Raw genomic sequence first — 20,997 nt, 5'->3', positions numbered from 1 at the left:
CTAGTTAACCCTTCTCCTCCAGAATCTTATCTTATAGGTATTCTTCCACCTTACAGGGCAAAGTGTGAAAACACTACCATCTTACATGCTACTCAGTGACAGAGCAATTTTCATCTGCCAGCCTCTGTGAACTCTTAGAGCAAGAAGTTAAGCATGTAAATCATCAACCACACTGTACTACATAGAACAACTGCAATATTTATTGTCTGAACATATATTATATCTGCATAATCTAGCTAATTGGTTTTGGCTGTGACAGATGGCAACCGTGGTGTCCAGGTGTGCTGGGTTTTGCAAACTTTCTGCTTCTGTAAGACTAGAAGCTATGACTCTTCTCTCAGAATTGTCTTAGAGGCAACAGCTTTTTGTCCATGAAAATTGAATCTTGTACTTTTTAGATAGTTCATCTAGGGTTAGGAGAAAGACATCTAGCAGAAAAGGAAAAATAAACCTCCAATGTTTGTGGTTTTTGAAAAGCAGGGTAATGATGGATTTGAAGAAGTAGCAAGACTGAGCAGAAATATGGAGGGAATGAGTAGGAGCAGGAGGTTTTAGTGTGATGCCCTGCAGCACTTTTCCTTCATGTTGTTGTATTGTCAGCTTGATAAAGCTAAGTCACCTGAATCACTCTAGCTGAAGGCTGTCTACCCATAACGTCTTCCATTGTGTAAATAGGGAAGTAGGATGTCTGCCTTTAGGCAGCTATCTCATGATTAAATGCAGTTTTGAAAAAGCACTAGCATAAACTGAGATCTCTATTTTTAGGCAACTGTATCACATCCCAACAGAAACGAATGCGGAAGTAGGAGTGGTCATTGTGAGCCAAAGGATCACCTTGCAGTCTCTCTCAAATTTTCTACGATGAATATGAGAATAATACTTTACAGGATCACAAAAATATGGTTGATGTACTATGGAACCTTCAAGGAAAAGAATCATGGGGAAAAAATAACAGGGAAAATAATTATTATGAGTTTAACAATTGGCAATTGAGAGGAACTACAAAGTCTCTGAGTCCTACTTAGATATTGCAGGTAAGAAATGTTTATAAGGTGGTGTCAATTAATGCATTATAGATGCTGTACAGCCATCACATCTCTTATTATCACATTTTCATTTGCTGCCTTTAGCTGGAGTCTGGAACACTGACATTTAAAACTAATCTTTTGGGAGAAGTGCTTCAAAGTCTAAAATTAAAATTGTGCATATGTTTCAGGAGTTCGGTTGGGAAACAAGATATTGTCTAGCATCTAAATATGTAATTAAACAAAGGCTCCTTAATTATACTATGCTCATTAACTCATACCTATAATAAATGCCAGTCTTTAAATATTTATCTGATTGAATTCTTGTTGCTGAATAATATACTTCGAATGATTTCTGCTTAAAATAAAATCATTACTCTCCATATTGCCGTTGTAAATCTGGAGAGGTGGTAATAAGTCAATGCATTGTAGGGCTTAGGGGTCTTTTTTAAAGATGGGGAACTACAAATTATATTAGTGTAATTTTATGTCAAGTTTTATGTTAACGAGGATGACTGGGAATGCCCTGCAATAGGCAACCAGGAGATTTATTGGAGGGGACTGTTCTCAATAGAATGTTACTTCAGCTTTTGGCCAAAGCAAGCCTTGTCATTGCAGACCTGCAAGCCTCAAGGCAGGTAGGTGTTCTTCCTGTCTTATTTTTCAGTATATCAAATCGTGTTTTCAGCTACAGTGAAGAGATATATTCAGTTATATATATATTATCTATTCGGATGATAGAAGTTAAGCTGTTATCATTCTGCTATTCTCATGTCCACAGCATCAGCAGACTTCATTTGTTAGTTTCTCTCTTGTTTGTGAAAGGTATGAAATATAATTTGCAAGTTATACTCAAATTTGTTCTTCAGCTATAATTGCTGTATAGCAGGGTATGAGTTTTGAACTTTTGTGCACACCTAATGCACTTAAGTCATTAGTTCTTGGTGTGGTCCAGAAATTCCCCGTGAAGCTATCTGCATAGTTGAAATAATGGACTGACTGGAGAGAAGCTTATTACTGATATCTTAGTCATCTTCCCAAAAAAGTCATTGACTAATTTGCAGAGGACCTCTCCAGGTCAGAATTTCAAACTGTCCCTAAGATTTTCCCAGGTGAAATGAGTCTTTACCAGTCTATATGTGCAAAGTATTGACTAAGACCTTGGATGAAAAACCTGACCTTTTCAGAAACTCCAAATGGTTCCTGTGCAGAAATGACCAACCTTTGTATAAATAAGACTCCTGTAAACTGTTACTATTGTATGGGGCAGAAACAGAAATGGTCACACGTGACAATCTTTTGTGCATACTGAGGATAAACAGGAGATGTTTCACGTGTGATTAAAGGATTGGATTGTACACATGCTGGTCATGTGGTCATGTATGTCAGGGAGCAGCAAAGAGCAGGACTGCTCCCTGAACTGAGCTGGAGCCCTGGGTGACCCTGGCAGAGGCCGTGAGCAGTCATGGGCAGAGCCAGTCCCATAACACCTGATCTAGGCAAGCAGAGCAGGGCTGGAGGCATTGCTGGAGAATGCAGGTGAGGCTGCTGGTGCAACTAATGCACAGTGACTGACCATTTTGTTTGAACTTCCCCATGTAGTGTTACTCAGTGCGAGGGTTTCAATACACAGCCTGTTTTATTTATTTTTTCCTTTTTATTTTCTTCCTTTTCTTTTGTTTCTTTTTCCCCCCTCTTTTTTTCTCCCCACTTTCTTCTTACTACTTTTCTGTGCAGTACTTTAGCACTGCTGAAAAGTGTTCTCACTTTTTTCTCTGACACCATTATTTCTTTATATCTGTATTTGCTGATTACGTTCTATAGTGAACATTCAAATTTTTTTCCTTATTTTTACCATTCTGTCTGAGAATAAGTGACTTACTCTTTTTAGCCTTCGATTTTATGTTTTACTAGACAATTTTTCTCTCTCATATGATTTAAAAAATGAAATAATTTTTAATGTAAGTTCTATGAAGTATTAAGTGTGCAAATAAAGTATCCCATGAATGTATGATACATGAGATAAAGTTATTTCAACTTTTGAAACATAAATTGTTGGTAATATAATTAATGATATCCATAATTCATATTCTGAAACAAATACACTGAGATGAGCTTGTTACAGTCAATATTTTACAGTAAGACTTCAATAATACATAAATTATCCAAGGTTACTGGTGTGCTGTATTACTAAGCCTGTTATAAAGTTGTGCAAATAAAGTCCACACGGAATTAGAAAACTGAATAGTAATCATGCAGCACATCCAAATTTCCTCCCAAGCTTTTCCAGCAAAGTTGCATGCATGTATCAAATACCAGAATGTGTATTGCCATCCTAGTCTATTGATTTTTTGGGTTTTTTTGATCTCCTTTAATTTAGTCCATGGAGTAAAAATAGACTTGAACTTCTGAAATAATAGCTTCAACTAACATAAACTCTATGTTTGTTATGATGTAACCATATTCTTCATGAGAAATTTTGTATTTATATCCCTATTGAAATGCAGATGAAAAAGCAAAACCCCACAATTCCCATAAAGATTTGTGGGGACGGTATGTTTATTACAGCGCTGAACACATGTGGGGATTGTTCCCCTTCAAAGGACATGTGTGCTTCTGAGAACTCCTGATCCCTTTTTATTCTTCTTCACTAGTTTACATATGCATAGAATTTCACAATATGTTCCTGCATATTCATTCTGCTGATTTCGCGTTACACTTACAGCTAGTTAAACTTGGAGGCAGTTTTTTATGAGAAAGTACAGAAAGAACTCCTGGGTCACTCTGCCCTGTCTGCTTCAATGTTCAAGGAGCTTCTCTTATCTCTTAGCAGACTTGTTTCACCATTCAGATAAAAAATACAAAGCTAAACTTAATTTTGTGTGTTTTGGGTTGTTTTTGTTTGCTTTGGTTAGATGTAGATTCAGTTTTAATAATAATAATAAACAATGTAGTTATCAGGTTTTTATGTATAATTACATTGTGAGACTGTAATGTGCATACTGGTACTCCGAGCTGGGAAGGAGAGTGCAGAGAGCACGGCGATCTGACAGCAGTATGCAGGTTGTATAGGAAAGAGGGCTGCCCCTTGAATGTGGTGCAAATAAAAGATTCAGAGGCAAACTCCAGGCAAGTCTGTTGCTGTGGCATATTTTTTTCCTTGCTAGACTTAGTCGAAAAGCCTTTCAGTAATATTCAGATGATGAGAGACACAGAATATGGGGCTCCGTAACCCTAAGAAGGCAAGTGAGAAGGCTCGACCCTCTTTGTGATTGTTGTTAGTGTTATATGAATGCTTTAAAAAGGTTGTCTTAACCCCTTGTCTTGGTTTGGAAAGACAGGTGTCTGCTAAGGAAGGCAGGAGCCTCCCCTGAAATGGAAAAAATGTAGACCCCCTCCCTCCAAATTGTTATAAATTTGAAATTAAGCGGGGCTCTCAGGCAAAAATATGGGAGCAGGAATAACAGTTCTTTATTAGGGGAGAAAATAAAAAGATAAAATAAACAATGTAGTGAACCAAAGAAACACTGACAGAGTCAGACTACAACCTGACACCCTATTAGTCAGGGTGTTAGCAGCAGTCCAATTTAGAATTATGGCTGCAGTCCTCCTGGAGTGTCAGGTGTGGTTCTGTTGGAGAAGTGATCCTGTAGAAAAGGGTGAAGTCTTCCTGCAGTGGAAGAGACAGCTGTTCCTCTGGGAAATCCAGTGCAGAAAAAGCCCTGCTGGTGTTCCAGAAACTCAAGATTATATACCGGTAGAAGTTCTTGGCTCCTCCCTCTGGGCAGAGCATCTCACAGTGGGATGTTACAGGTCTCATCAGTCAGGCAGTGACATTCAATAGCCCATTATCAAAAGATGTCTCCCCTGAGAGACGATTGGTTGTGGAAGAGATAAGGAAAACTGCCTACTTAACAGAACACAACTGCCATACAGATGGCAAAAGGAATACATCTTGCCTTTCAATCTGGGACACCCCTTCAAACATTTTGTCCTAGTTTAGGGCAAATTTCGAAGAAAACCTCCGGAAGGAGCCCCCAGAAAGCAAACCCCCACAGCCCCTCCCCCACCTGGTTTGGGAATAATTTCCTCAGAGAGAAGTGGAAAAAACCTGTTTATCTAACAGGCAAAGCACTCCCCAGCACAAAAAGAAATTAACAACACCAGATGACAAAAACTCTTTCATTGCTCTGAAGAGATGACACATTCATAAAGTCTCTCTTGGGAGTGGTCTGCAGAGCAGGGGATGGCTGCTACAGATCACCAAATGCTGGCTGTTGGTGTTTCCTGGTGCTTCCCAGGTCCCAGTCTGGAGCAGGCTCAAATGGTATTCAGGAAAGGGAAATAAAACCAGTCCAGGGAAAAAAATTGGACTGCCTAGCTAAACTAATAAGAGAAAGCAAGGGCAGAAGCAAAAAGCAGGAGCAAGAACAAAGTGAAAGCAGGCAAGCCAACAAGCAAGAAAGCAAGCCCTAGCCTCTCCTAGACACAGACCATGGGGGGGAGGTGAGCTGGTTGATAACAAGATAAAACAAACCCTCACTTTTCGGAGCCAGTCCTGACGGCACAGAACATAATATCAAGCATAAACAGAACACACGACTGGGGATACAAGCACCATAACATCACCCTAGGACATTCCACCTCTTATCTCCATATCGTCAACATACTACCAAACATTTTGTTCATGGAAAAATTTCCATCTTTCACTTGCTCAAAGCTTCGACACTCACAGATTTCCTTCTATCTCACTTGCTCAAACCTTCTACACACATTTCCTTCTGTCTCATATCTGTGTGGTATAATGTACAGACAATGGCAGTAACATCCAGCAAACAATGATATCTGCATTTGGTTCTCACCCCACAATCAGATCTCCCTGAGGTACACATCGTGTCGTTCCATCACTCTGCATTATCCACCGCATACAATCTGGTCCCCAAGCAAAGACAACCCCACAAATGGGCTTGTCTGTACTCGAGGCAGAATTGATCCACACTGTCTTCCCTAACAAACCTCTGACATGTGCCACTGGGACTTTATCTCCGTCTACTATATTCAGGGGCTCAGACTGGGCAGGACTTGCTCGATTGGTGGAACCTCAGGTGTTAACTAACCAGGTGGCCTTTGCTAAATGTTGCTCCCAGTTTTTGAAAGATCCCCCACCCAATGCTTTCAAGGTGGTTTTTAACAGTCTATTGTACCTCCCCACTTTACCTGCAGCTGGTGCATGGTAGGGGATGTGGCATACCCACTCAATGCCATGTTCCCTAGCCGAGGTGTTGATAAGGCTATTCTCAAAATGAGTCCCATTGTCTGACTCAATCTTCTTAGGGGTACCATGCCTCCAAAGGATCTGCTTTTCAACGCCCAGGATGGTGTTATGGGCAGTAGCATGAGGCACAGGCTAGGTTTCCAACCATCCAGTGGTGGCTTCTACCATGGTGAGCACGTAGCACTTCCTTGGCGTGTTTGGGGCAGTGTGATGTAGTCAATCTGCCAGGCCTCCCCATACTTGTACTTGGACCACCGCCCACCATACCACAGGGGCTTCACCCGCTTGGCCTGTTTGATGGTAGCGCATGTCTCACAGTCATGGATAACCTGAGAAATACTGTCCATGGTTAGATCCACCCCTCGGTCTCGTGCCCACTTATAGGTGGCATCTCTACCCTGATGGCCTGAGGAATCATGGGCCCATCAAGCTAGGTATAACTCTCTCTTGTGTTCCCAATCTAGGTCTATCTTTGACACCCCTATCTTTGCAGCCTGGCCTTCCTGCTGATTGTTTTGCTGCTCTTTATTAGCTCTACTGTTGGGGATATGGGCATCTACATGGAGAGCCTTCACAGGTAGTTTCTCTAGCCAGGTAGCGATGTCTTCCCACTCTTCAGCAGCCCAAATTGGTTTTCCTCTACGCTGCCAGTTAGCCTCTTTCCATCTCTCCAGCCATCCCCACAGAGCATTGGCTACCATCCATGAATCAGTGTAGAGATAGAGCTTTGACCACTTCTCCCTTTCTGCAATGTCTAGGGCCAGTTGAACAGCTTTGATGTCAGCACGTTGGCTTGATCCACCTTCTCCTTCTGTGGCCTCTGTGACCTTTCGTGTGGGACTCCACACAGCTGCTTTCCACTTCTGGTTCATCCCTACGATGCGACAGGAACCGTCACTGAAAAGCGTTTCCTCTGCTGGCAGTTGGTTGTATGGTGGAACTTCTTCAGCCCATGTCACTTGTTCTTCATCTGTGACACCAAAACGTTCACATTTGGGCCAATTTGTAATTACTTCCAAAATTCCTGGGTGATTCAGTTTACCAATACGGGCGCGCTGCATGATGAGAGCAATCCACTTGCTACATGTAGCACTGGTGGCATGGTGGGTGGAGGGAACCTTTGCTTTGAACATCCAGCCCGGCACCAATAGTCGGGGTGTCAGGAGGAGTTGTGCTTCTGTACCAATCACCTCCGAGGTGGCTTGGACTCCCTTGTAGGTGGCCAAGATTTCCTTCTCTGTTGGGGTGTAGTTAGCTTAAGACCCTCTCTAGCTCTGACTCCAAAATTCTAATGGTCGGCCTCGAGTCTCATCAGGCACCTTCTGCCAAAGGCTCCAGGACAGACCATGGTTCCCGGCTGCCGAGTAGAGCACGTTCTTCACATCTGGTCCCATCCTGAATGGGCCAAGGGCCACTGCATGAGCAATTTCCTGCTTAATCTGGGTGAAAGCCTGTTGCTGCTCAGGGCCCCAATGGAAATCGTTCTTCTTGTGGGTGACCAGGCAAAGAGGGCTCACAGTCTGACTGCACTCAGGAATATGCATTCTCAAAAAGCCTAAGACAACTTAGAAAGCTTGTGCCTCCTTGTTGGTTGGTGGGGACATAGCGGTGATCTTGTTGATGATATCTGTAGGTATCTGATGCCATCCATCTTGCCACTTCAATCCCAGGAACTGGATCTCTCAAGCAGGTCCCTTGACTTTGCTCTTCTTGATGGCAAAGACCGCTTTCAGGAGAATCTGGATTATTTTCTCTCCTTTCTCAAACACTTCTGCGACTGCGTGCCCCCACATAAAGATATCATCAATATATTGTAGGTGTTCTGGAGCCTCACCCTTTTTTAGTGCAGTCTGGATCACTCCATGGCAAATGGTAGGACTGTGCTTCCACCCCTGGGGCAGTCAGTTCCAGGTATACTGCACTGTCCTGCACGTGAAGGCAAACTGAGGCCTGCATTCTGCTGCCAGTGGAATGGAGAAAAATGCATTGGCAAAACGGATAGTGGCATGCCACTTCGCTGCCTTGGACTCAAGCTCGTACTGGAGCTCTAACATGTCTGGCACAGCAGCGCTCAATGGTGGAGTCACATCATTCAATGCATAGTAGTCCACAGTCAATCTCCATTCTCCTTCAGATTTACGCACAGGCCAAATGGGGCTGTTGAAGGGTGAGTGGGTTTTGCTGACCACCCCTTGGCTCTCCAGCTCTTCAATCATCTTATGGATGGGAACCACAGCATCTTGAGTTGTTCTATACTGTCGGCGATGCACTGTCAAAGTAGCAATTGGTGCCTGTTGATCTTCTCCCTTCAGAAGTCCTACTGTAGATGGATTCTCGGACAGTCCAGGCAAGGTGTACAATTGCTGAACGCCCTCTGTCACTACAGCCACTATCCCAAATGCCCATCTGTGTCCTTTTGGGCCTTTGAAACACCCCCTCTGGAGGTAATCTATGCCCAAAGTGCATGGGGCCTCTGGGCCAGTCACAATAGGGTGTTTCTTCCACTCATTTCCAGCCAGGCTCACATCAGCTTCCACCAAAGTAAAAGCCTGTGATCCCCCTGTCACACCAGCGATAGAGACAGATTCTGCCCCCGCATGTCTCTATGGGATTAAGATGCACTGCACACCAGTATCGACCAAAGCTTTATAGTCTTGTGGTTCAGATGTGCCAGGCCAACAAATCCACACAGTCCACAACACACAGTTTTCCTTAGCCTCTACCTGGCTAGAGGCAGGGCCCCTCTGAGCCTGTTTATCCTTCTTTCCTTGGGCATATGTCTTGGAGGTTCCTTCAAGGGGATCGAACATGTCATCATCATCATCAGCAGCAGCAGCATCAGCAGCAGCATCAGCATCATCAGCATACCTGGAAGTTTGGCTACAGGCAACTGGAGCTGCTTTCCTTTTGGTTGAACTTCCTCTCTGAGTCTTGTCTTCCTTCAATTCATGCACCCATTGTGGCAGAGCAGCAGTAGATTTTCCATCCCATCTCCTCATGTTTTCTCCGCAATCACACAGGAAGAACTGCAGCTCAGCTTGTGGGGTGTACCTTCTCTCCCCATCTGAGGAACACCTGCATTGGATACCAGAACCTCTGATCTGTACTGCTGAGATTTGGAGAAGGTCTTCTTTAATCTCCTTCCTGAGTTTCTTATGATTCTTCTCTGTCTTGCCTTACCATTTCTGCAGACGTGTTTCCACTGCTGCAATTCTGGCATGAGTTGGGCCAAGTAGAGCATCTGCATATGCTCAGAGGTTCTTCGCCATATCAAGCACGGTCTCATCCCTGTCATCCCACTTCATTATCGCTAAAGCAGAAGCATATTCATGTGCTCCAAGTCATACAAGTTTTCGCCACATCACAGATGTACATGGTACCAAGTCTGGATTCCTAATTGTTATTTTGTCTGAGAAGATAATCTCCGCCACTGCCATTTCTCTCAGGTGTTGGATCCCTGGTTCTATAGTCTTCCACTGGGTTTTCTGCATATAGCGATCGTCTGCACACAGGTATCTTTGTGCTACACTTTCCAGGACACGTGCCCAGAGGCTGTGAGGGTTAGCTCCCCCCATCATTCCTTGGTCGAAGATGGGATCTTTTGACAGGGATCCCAAATGCCTCACTTCAGTGCCATCCAGAATTGTAGCCTTGCCTGTGGCATCCCAAAGTGGGACTAACCAACTAATTATAGATTCATCAGGTTGTTGAGTGTAATCCTTCCTTAGGCCACGAAGGTCCTTTAGGGAAAAGGACTCAATATTGGCTTCTGATCTTGTTCCAGTTGCTTTGACTCCTGGTTTTATGTCTCGAGGCATTGAGGGTCCTTCTCCTCCATCATCATCTTCATCATCATCCTGTCGCGGAATTTCTAAGAGAGAGGGCATGATTTATGTCTGGAGTAAGAATTGAGCTACCCCTCAGACTAGGTCCCTGATAACTGGCCTTGGTGGGGCCTGGAAGCTTTTTGCATAGTAAGAAATTAGTTGTGGCGCAGTTAGAAATTATGTTAAGGTGACTACAAAGTACTGAGCTATCTGAGCGTGAATTAGGGTAGAGCTGCAGTGTGAAAAGCCTGACTGCCTTAAGGCAAAGGTAAACAATGTTAGCTTGCCAATGAGAGTGCCTTTGTAAACTGTAAACTATATAGAAGTGTGTAGTTTCCCCCCCTCACGCAGCCCCAGAATAATCCGACTAGCTCAGAGATAAGGGGCTGTGAGGGGAGGAATATCAGGAGAGGGGAAAGATATTCAAAAGAGGCTCTTACTCCAGGGTATAGCTGGTACAGCTCTCTTTATTCTGTGATGTCCATGGGAGAGCGGGGCCAAAGAGAGGAAGAACAGGAAATCTCGGGTCTATATAGGTTTTGGACAGGGTGGGCTTTCCTGGCTCTCCGCCAACCCCATTGGGGCAGGAAGGAGGGGTCCAGGGTTTATCTTGATCAGAGTCACAGGGTCCCGGGTGAAGGGGGGCACAGGGTGCCCATGAGCTCACTGTAACAGAAGTGTATAAAAACTGCCATCTTCTCACTAATAAACAGAGAACGTAGCTTTAACCATATTGGCTTGATCTGCGTTTGTCCAGTCCAGCTTTCCTGTCTTATGAGGTCCCTGGCTCTGTCATCCACTGGTTGATCAGTCTTGTCTGTGCACTTTCCACTTCTCGTGCTAGTAGCAACAGCCATTGGTTGAGGCTTACAGTCTGGTTTAGCTGCTGGCTTCTTAACTGCAGTGTTGGCTGCAGCCTGAGTGACTGGGATAGCTGTTGATTTATCTCCCTCCCCCCCTTCCTCTGTCTGCTGCCCTACAGTATCTAGCAGTGTGTGATAGGCATATACCAGGGCCCAGCTTACTGCAATGATCCTTTTCTTCTTAGGGTCATCATGGCACTTCTCTTTCAGGTATTTCCCCACCTCATCTGGGTTCTGAATTTGTTCACGTGGAAAGTCCCAGACTAGAGGGTCAGAAAATTGTCACACTGTTCTTTTGAGAGTTTTAACATTCTTCTAAAAGTTTTTTGTGGTGTTACATTTTAGTTAAGTGGTGTGCTCTGTCTCACCCCTCGAAAATATATGGTTTATTTCAAGCCTGTGATCTTCCCCTGAAGTATCATGTGTCTGTAATCCCATTGGCCCAAATCTTTTCCCACGCCCACTTTGAATCTCCCTGTTAAATGTGCCAGTGCGACGAGGCTCTCTCTCTTAGCCAGCTCTCTTGGTTGGTGCTCCCTTGGCCCCTGTCTCCCCCTCCCCTTTCCCCCTCACTCCCCTTTCCCCCTCCCTCCCCCATCCCCTCCCGCTCAGAAACCATGCTGCTTCCTGGGGGTAGGATCTCCAATAAACCCTCATCTAATTAGCATCCTCAGAAGCTGTGTGGAGTCTCCTTGTATGCCTGCTGCTACCAGTGAACTCACAGCTTAGGGGGGCCCCCGGGACCCAAACGCGCTGCAACAAATGGCGCCCAATGCCTGGTGCGTGGATCGACGAACCTGAAACCGCCACAGCCCTACTGGGGCAGTGCAGAACCCCACGGAACACCACTTCAGCATCGCCTCCAGCACTGCACAGAAGCCTCGCAATTCCACGATTGCCAGCCGGCGTGGGCCTGGCCAGCCTCAGCGCGGCCCTGGTCCGGCATGGGCCCAGGCCATGGCACAGCCCATGCGCGCCCTGGCACCCAGAGAAGCTGCACAGAGTGCACCCAGCCCCCTGCCTGGCGGCAGCGGGGGCCAGGTAGGCCCTGCAGAGCAGGCAGGCTGTGCAGAGTGCTGAGCCCTAGCAGTCAATGCCCTGGACCATAGCAGCAGTGAAAGTCCACCAGTTTCCGGGAGGGAGCCAGAAAACAACCTGAGCACCACACCCCCCAAAACTGCTTTCGTCATTCTGTGACCTCATTCCTCAGTCTTTCTCTCTCCCTTGCTGCTCCTTCTCCCTAACTTCATCCCTAACCCAGCTTCCCCTAAAAAACCCAAGAGTATCCAACATAGCCATGACCACATGTCAACCAAGATGGCTCCAGCCGCATGGCACGGCACCATCTTCTGCTTCTCCTTCCCTATATCCCTTTCTTCCTGCTTTTTATCCCCCGTGCTCGACCCCTTCCCCATCTCTCATGAACCCATCCCCCCCTCCAGCTCCTAGTTCCCACCTTCCACCTTCCAAATTCCACAGGGTGGGAGCTGGAATTGGGGAAGAAGCTAATAAACCAAATCCCAAAGCTAACAGTAATTTTGTAATACCAGTTTTAACAGCCTTGTATATTTAGTTGAATTGTAAATTGCACTTCATGGTCTCCTTTCCCTGTTATTCCAAGAGCAGGATGATATGCTTCTCTGCAATCCATACCCCTTTTTTCCTTGTTTTGGGTAGTTCACTGGGAGCAAACCACTTGAAGGCACAGGGCACCCCAAAAAGATTTTTCTTTTGCAGAGTCCCTGTCTCCCCATAAGCTCCCCACTTCCCAATCCCTATCCACTTGTTCTAGCTGAAAAGAGCTCGTAAGCTAGAACTTTTATCCTAAAACCTTCTAACCTTTTTATCATTCTTATCCAATACCTGTCTTCTCTCCATTTCCCTCCCGTCCCCATGAAGTAGTTTTTACAATTATGCTTTTCTAGTTTAAGTGTGTGTTCATATCACAGATTGTCCTGTTTTCAGTTTTAGAAAGCAGGAGTCTGTCAGGTCACAAGGGTAGATCTAGCGAGAAGCAGTTTTCAATTGTTTCTTTAATAACAAGTGTTCAGATAGTATTAGACTGCTAGATCAGAATTGCTGTTGGGTTTATACTGCCCTCAGTAGGTTCTGAGGGTGACTGATAACCTAAAATGGTGTCTGGGAAAGTGTTTTGCGGGTTTTTTGTGGTGAATACTCCCTGAGTATAGGCAGTAGCTGAAGCCAAATTTCCTTATTTCTTTTTGCTTTATTTTAATGACCTAAAACCAGGGTTCTTCTGGGTTAAACCGGTTGGAAGGTGAAAGTAGTGGCATGAAATATCCTACCCCCTCAGTCCCCTGGAGTTACTAGACTAGCTCAGATCTGAGAGGGCTTTGGGGGAAATATTTCAGGGGCATTGGCAAAAGATTCCAAAAGAGGCTCTAACTTCTGATGTGGTCCGAGATGTTTATTCCAGGAGAGGAAGAGGGAAAGAGAGCGGACAAGGAAGAGCAGAGCCTTATCTAGACTCCTGCTCAGGAAAAGATACTTGGCTCTCAGCCAACGAGGTCAAGAAAGGAAGAAAGGGTTAAACTAACATGGTCACAGCTACAGGGGTCTCTGGGGAGGGAAAACCCATTTCCCAGAGAAATACAACATTTCCCCCTTTGTTTAACAAGGTTACAAGAAAAACATTAGGTTCATTTTGACAGTGAGTGTGGGTTTTCCCACCACCTGCAATTGGTGTGGAAGTCAGAGTGCTTTAGGTTTGTGTTGTGGTTTGACACGGAAGAGAATTTTCTCAGGAAGTTGGCAGTCAAACCAATCAGTGTCACGTTTGGATATTGGCACCTGGAGTGACCACTGAAGGCTGGACACGCCTCTGAGAACACAGGGGGTTAAAAAGCAAGAACTCCCAGGAGAACTGTCTCTTTGGTTTGGGTCATTCCGAGAGTGCAGACCTCCCCTGCACAGCCTGTGGCTGGGTGGGGGAGGGGAAGCCATGTGGTCTGTAGAGGTAGGCCAGAGGGTGAAGGGCCTGGAACTGAGCCAGCTCCTGCAGACGGAAGGGTGGAGGAAATCTGAGATGTCTTTGGTCCCACCCCCAGCCCCCACCCTTTCCCCAACTGAAAGGGAAAGAAACAGAGAGCTTGAAGACACCTGAAAGTTTGCCGGCAGGGGAGAAGGAGAAGGCGGGGGGGAAGGCGCCCAGCATAGGAGATGGAGTTCTTGGCTGAGATTTCAGCCATCCGGGGAGTCCAGGACTTTTCTTTTAACCCTTTCTTGGGGAATGAAGGCTTTATGAAATATTACTCCTCCTCGATTTGAAAGAGAAGAGAGACAGCCTGGGACCTGAGATGTTAGGGAAAGAAGGTTGGGCGGAGATCATGGAGTGGCTTTTGGCTGGACTTTCGTTGTTAGCCATAGACTGAACCAATTTCTCCTCCAAGAGAATCTGCATTTTTAGGGAGATTCAATGGTGAGCCAAGAGACCTGCTTTAGGAACTACCAGTACAGACAGGAATGGAGTGAACAGAGAAAAGCTGAGGAGGGTGTGATGATGCCCCCTGTCTTCAGGAAGATGAAGATCTCTGTTTTCACCCTCGGCCCCACGGGAGGAGGAAAATGGAGGGGGGGGGGGGGAGAAGGGGGACTGTGGTCCCAAAATGAGACACTGGACTGTTGTTCCTTTTGGTCCTTGGCAAAGCATCCTTAAAGGAGCCCTATGAGCCGTCTGTCCATGCACGGTGGTGAGAGCACTGTTGACATGGAAAGGAGAGTGTCACACTGGCAGATTTTCTCCGGGTGGTGCCATGGGCGACATGGAAACACAAGAAGTGGCAATTGTGTTTCCTGGGGGTCTATGTTGCAAGGGAGACTCTTCTCTCCCTTGATGGACCGAGTATTGATTATATTGAAGGGTGATAACTTGATTGAGGGTTGGAGTTGTGTCTCACTGTGGTTTGTTGGAGTTTGGGTGGGTGGAGGAGGAATGTTTTGGAAGGTTTTCATTTTGGATTTAGTGTGTGTTCTTTTCTCATATCATAGTAGTAGTAGTTTGTCGGAACTCAAAATGTCCCTCAGACATTTTTAGAGGTTCCAGGCCTTGGTCAGAAGCATTTTAGACCCTGGCAAGCAGCTGAGAACAGCTGTGATTTTGAGTTTGAACCATGGAATGAATTACCAACTTTGAAGGTGGAACAAGCAGTCACAGAGGGTTAGATGGTATAGTAAAAGTAGTCACAAATTAGAGGGGAAAATTTTTTAGTGTTGTACAGGGGGGTTTTAACACCTGTACAGGGGGGTTTTACTTTGTACAGGGGGGTCAGGAGTTCTAAGATGGAGGAAAGTGGACCTGATCCTGTTCTTCCTCCTTCTTCTTCCTTACCTCCATGTTCTTGGTGATGTTGGCATTTTTCTATTGGTTTAGGCTAGGGACACACTATTCAACGTAGATGATAGATATTGGCACATTATTGTAAATATAGTACACGTAATTTCTGGTATATAATGTTTGTACCATCCCACTGAGGGGCAGAGCCCCGCACACTGCCCTGCAGGACAGACCTGCGGCAGGGCAGCAGAACATGTTATAGATAAGCAAAAATAAACAACCTTGAAAACAGCATAGACGAACTATGGCTTCTTCTTTGGCAACGGGGCAGAAAGACAGAGACTTTCTACAATCTCGGAATCACCAACACCCACAGATTCCGACAGTAGTTTAATAAAGGTTTTTTTTCGTTTGTTATTAAACTTGGGCCTGATCTGCTCTGTTGTGGATCGCATCTCACAGCATTTATTTGGGAAGGCGCATTTTCATGAGGGTGCTGGCATTGGGACAGCATCAAACCATAACTGTTTGCCAACTCTATGTGGTTGACTTCTGAGGTAGAAGGTATGAGACCTTTGATAGCTTTGAAAACCAAGTGATGTAGTATCCTGAATGCTATGGTTACAAGGAACAGAATAACAAGAAATAACAAAATCGATTTACCTATAGAAGTCCACCACCCTGTTAATCCCCAACCCTTGAACAGTTCTTTGATCCAATCCTCAGATTCTTGCTTCACTTGTCCGATTAGGTTGTTCATGCTTCGAAGGGCAGCATGGATGTTTGGAGCTTTTGCAGTCAGGTTCATGCAACAGAGCCCTTCAAATTCTGGCCATTCATGTCCATGCAGCAACAAAACGAAATTTACAGCAGCGCGGTTTTGAAGCGTGGCCTGTCTGGTAATTTCCTCATCTTCTAGGAGAGAACTGATGGCAGCGGATGTGATGTTTGCCTGTTTGACTGTCGGAATCTGCAGGTATTGATGATTCCGAGATTGTAAAACATCTCTGTCTTTCTGCCCCGTTGCCAAAGAAGAAGCCATAATTCATCTGTGCTGTTTTCAAGGTTGTTTATTCTTGCTTATCTATAACATGTTCTGCTGCCCTGCTGCAGGTCTGTCCTGCAGGGCAGCGTGCGGGGCTCTGCCCCCAGTGGGATATTACAAACATTATATACCAGAAACTACATGTGCTATATTTGCAATAATGTGCCAATATCTATCACCTACATTGAACAGTGTGTCCCCAGCCTAAACCAATAGGAAAATGCCAACACTACAGTGAAACATGGAGGGCATGAAGAAGGAGGAAAAGGACAAGACACACCCAATTTCCTCCATCTTGTCCCCTTTGAACCCCTAATCTAGAAACCTAAAATTTTACTTTTGCAACCGTGCCACACTTAATTATTACTCATATCAAACACTCGGAGCTTGTAATTCATCCTGTAAGATTGAAAACTCTTTTCCATGGACAGAGATCAGAGACAGTGGTCTCTCGGGGCTCTGTACAGGGGGGTTCCTGACCCCCTGCCAGGGTCCCAGGCCCTCCAGGGCAGACAGAGGGAATCCCTGGATTCCCACATCTCCCTCTCCTTTTTGAACCAAGAACACTTCTTTGACAACTCTGTCCATGGTCTGTCTCATGCACTGAGGCAAGCACAGCACAAGCATCAGAAGAATTACAATACCCTATAATTACATACAGCTATTTTCAAAACCCCTTTCTATAACTGTGAAAGGTAAAACAAATTGAACACACCATCCATCTAAGATTTAATTTTTCTCCAGGTGTGTTTTCTCCTCTGATACCTCTTCAAATTTATCACTCTTGTGTCCATGTGTTCACAATAGATGTTCAATTGCTGCTTTGTTCTCATTTCTCATTGCTAGCTAACAAATCATTCAATGCAAAAGAAACGGCATGGGCATCCTTACTCTGCCCACAACCTCTTTTGATCCAACTGTACCAAGGCTCTTTTTTGATGCCACCTGCTGTAAAAGTAGAACCATTCAGTCTTTCCGAGCCTTTTTTCTTGGTGTTAACATTATCATTGTCACAATCTGGATCCCTTAATAAATTTTATTTTTTCCTCCTTGCTCTCTTATCAAGGTCATGCTGTGTGTTAACAAAAGATCTTTCAATGCTGCATGGACCACCCTTGATTTTTGCAGGGATAGCAGGCCAAATTCTGTCCCCGCAAATTCAAAAACATCCCTTTCAGTAGAATGGTTAGATTTTTGAAGGGTTGATTTGCTCATTATTTTGGAGTAATTACACCAGGATGATGCATTTCTATAAAAGAGCTGGTTCAGAGTGACATCTATCATGTGATTATCTGTCTCTGCCACTCCCAATGGATTGAATTTGATACAGAATTTCATTTTTGTTGACCCAAAATGTCCAAATCCAGAGGTTCAAAGTGAGCCACAGGAAAGAACTGGGTCCAAACATGCCATCCCTCCACAGGATCCAAAAAAGACTTCAGAGTGCTTGGAAGGATGTCCCATGGGACTGACCATTCCTCCACTTGCGCACCTACCAAGTATGTTGAAAATGGTTTCCCCGGTTTTGAATGGGTCAGGCAAATGCTGTCCAGACCCGCTGCTTTTGCCAAAGTCTCCCACACATTTTCCCTTGGTTGTCTCATGGGAAAGTCTGTCCTATTGCCCAAGGCAACAGGTGAAAGAATGAAGCACATGAACACTATCTGTCTGAACCCCATGTCCATGTCCCCACCCTCTGTGAGAAACCCTTCAATGCAGCAACACCCAAACAACACTTGATTTCCCAGAAAAAAACCCAAGTCTCTGGGTGATCACTCATTGTCCAGCGAGACGTCTGCAGCATTGCTGTCTGTCTCCGTCGGTGCGCTTGCCTCTCTGCTTCTCAGGTCCACGTCCACTGGCGTCTGCACCCGATAAGGTTTCATGTGCCTTGCTGGCATTCACTTCAGTCCTCGTCCTATAGAAACACAAGCGAAACCCTTGCTCCAAGTTATTAATGTAAATGGACCTTCAATCTGTCCTGACTCTGGGTTTCTGATCAAAACGAAAGGATTTTCCCTTAGTTTTTCCTGTGGGCTGTTTGTAAAATATCTGACAATTGATGGAGTGGGCTCTGAGAAAAAGCTATTTAAAAAATTCAACACATTTGTTCAAACCTGTCTCCCCCCTTTTCTGTTTATCCAAGTGGATTTCAGGGTGTGATGTGTTCTTTCACTGCTTGCTTGACCTGAGGGAGAATGAAGAATACCGAAAATATGTTTGACTCTCCATTTTTTCAGAAATTTGTCAAGCACCTTGCCTGTGTAAATTGGACCATTATCTGTTTCTATTTCTTGTTGCACTCCTAATGATTCAAATGCTTATAAAAAATGTCTGCAGGCATGTTCTGTGGTCTCTCCTGTATGTAATGATGCAAAAATTGCCCCTAAAAATGTGTCAACTGAGACATACATGTTTTCGAGCCTCTTAAAGGACTCATATTTCATGACATCAGTTTGCCACAGCTGAAGGCTTTTACAAACCTCTCCTGTAGATACAGGAGGCTGCACAAACTGGCACTCTGGCAAGCACTGATGATTTCCTTTGTCTGGCTTTTAGAAAGGTGAAAGGATTCCATCAATGCCTGTGCACTTTTGTGAAAAAATGCATGGCTCAATTTTGCTTGCTCAAAAATGTCTGGCAGTGTCTGCAAGATGGGCATTGTGAGTCTATCTACATGAGCATTCCCTTTTACTAAAAACCCCAGAAGTGGAGAATGCACTCTGATGTGTTCATTAATGTTCTCTGTTTTTTAGGATTATTTTCATGCATAATAGATATGAATATAAAATTTCATTGTCCATATGTTTTAAAAGTGATTCCTCTAATCGTTTGACCACATTTGCAACATACGCTGAATCTGTGATCAGATTGAGGGTTCCTCAAATAACTGAAAAACCCTGACTACTGCTACCAATTTTACAACTTGTGGTGAACCTTGTATCATTTTGATATCTGATTCCCATTTCCCTGTTTTTGGATTTTGCCATGTGACCACTGATTTGTGAGTTTTTCCCAAACCATCAGTGAATACTGTCAATCCTTCCACTGGTTGCTGGCTTATTTTTGGTTTTTCCCTGAAACTCACTTTTACATTTAACATTTTGTGAGCTGGAAAATGAACTGTACAAACTTCTCAATGCCCTAACAACGTGATTGAAAAATCTTGTGACTTTGGATTGTCCACTCAAAATATTTTTTCTTTAAATGTAAATGAATTATTAAGAAATCTTTGCCTGACATTGTCAGCAATCTGGTCTTTGCCACAATAATGATCTGGGCTTTCATCTCTAAATCTGTAAGAATTGTTTTTGAGGGTCTGCAAACTAAAAAACCCCACTTTCAACTTCTGTGAAAACATTAACAAAATCCTTGCTCAAAGTTATTAATTTGAATGATTTTTTTCAACTTGATCTGTCCAGTGTCTGGCACTCTCCTTATATTTTTCTCAATGATCAGCGAAATCAGGTCTACAAAAGAATTATTTCAAGAGATTAAAATATACAAAATTTTCATCCTCATTCCAGCCTTATTTCAGGTACTTCTTCACTCCTTTTCTTTTTTCTTTTTCCTTTTTTCTCTCTTTCTCTTCTTCTCTTTTGAAACAGGAAAGTTGAAATATGAAACATAATATAGAATAAGACAAAATACCTCAATGATAAAATGCATAAAACTTATCAAAATCTATAACAATTCAAGGAAGTTCAAAAGAAAGAGATTCTAAATAGCATATATAAAATTGAACAAAGCATGATAATTAGAAACATTGTGCCAGCAGTTCAGAGTCTGCAAACAGCTGAAACATTTGTTTTCAGTGAAAACCCTTGGCATCCTTTCCCAGGCAAGGCTGGCAAGTTTCACCTCAAAGCTGTGTCAGCTGTCACATATGTACGATCAAATTGGTGGGTCAAAATGACCTGCATATCATTCATTTTTGTGCAAAAACCTCTGGATTTTGCTGGCAAAACTCATGTGTCCAAGTTAAAATCAGGGCCTGGCCAGGACCCAAACTTTAAACTGGAGTGAAGTCCCCTAACATATTATCTTAAACAAAGCTTATACCAACAATACATATATGATACTTAAAACATAACAACCTATTATAACATTTTCATATAAAATAAACACTTGAAGTTCAAACTGATAAATTGATCAAATGACACAAGGATTCATTTTTCCTGAAACTCTTTTGAAGGAAAAGTATGTCAATTGGAGAAATCGTAATATTAACAATGACAGAAGGCTGTCAGAATGCTTCGGGAACCTCTCTCTGAGATCTTCTGAAAAACATTTGAGAATGATGAAAAATAGAAATGCAATGATTCCACTCACAAGAGATATAAAAACAAATCAGAAAGTTCATCTAGAAAAATGCACAATACAGTTAAAATCCGGAATGAGACTTCAGAATGGCATGTAACCTGGATAAGATTACATAAACAACAATAAAACATACAAAAATTCACTATGAAAAAACAAAGCACAAAGCTTCACCTGATAACATGATAAAATTTCTTAACAATAACATTTATAGAACACTTAAATAGTTAAAAAATGAAAGATTTGAAAACAAACACCCTTTCTATCATTATACAAAGAAATAACAGACTATAAAACTGATTATTAAACAATGAAATCAATCGCAGAAAACTCAAAATAAATTCCTTT

At 43.7% G+C, this 20,997-nt stretch overlaps 1 long non-coding RNA gene across 1 annotated transcript in view; it reads left to right on the top strand.

Moving 5' to 3' along the window:
• The first annotated feature begins 804 nt into the window (after positions 1-804).
• The window catches only part of LOC140682169 (uncharacterized), a 42,795-nt gene continuing 22,602 nt past the window's right edge, over positions 805-20,997 (top strand). Inside the window, exon 1 of the long non-coding RNA XR_012053437.1 lies at positions 805-1,034. This is a non-coding gene — a long non-coding RNA (uncharacterized lncRNA). The remainder of the gene's footprint in view (positions 1,035-20,997) is intronic.

Source organism: Taeniopygia guttata, chromosome W, assembly GCF_048771995.1.
Source record: "Taeniopygia guttata chromosome W, bTaeGut7.mat, whole genome shotgun sequence".
Taxonomy (NCBI): domain Eukaryota; kingdom Metazoa; phylum Chordata; class Aves; order Passeriformes; family Estrildidae; genus Taeniopygia; species Taeniopygia guttata.
Note: the sequence above shows the minus strand (reverse complement) of the source record. Positions and strands in the feature narration are given on the sequence as shown.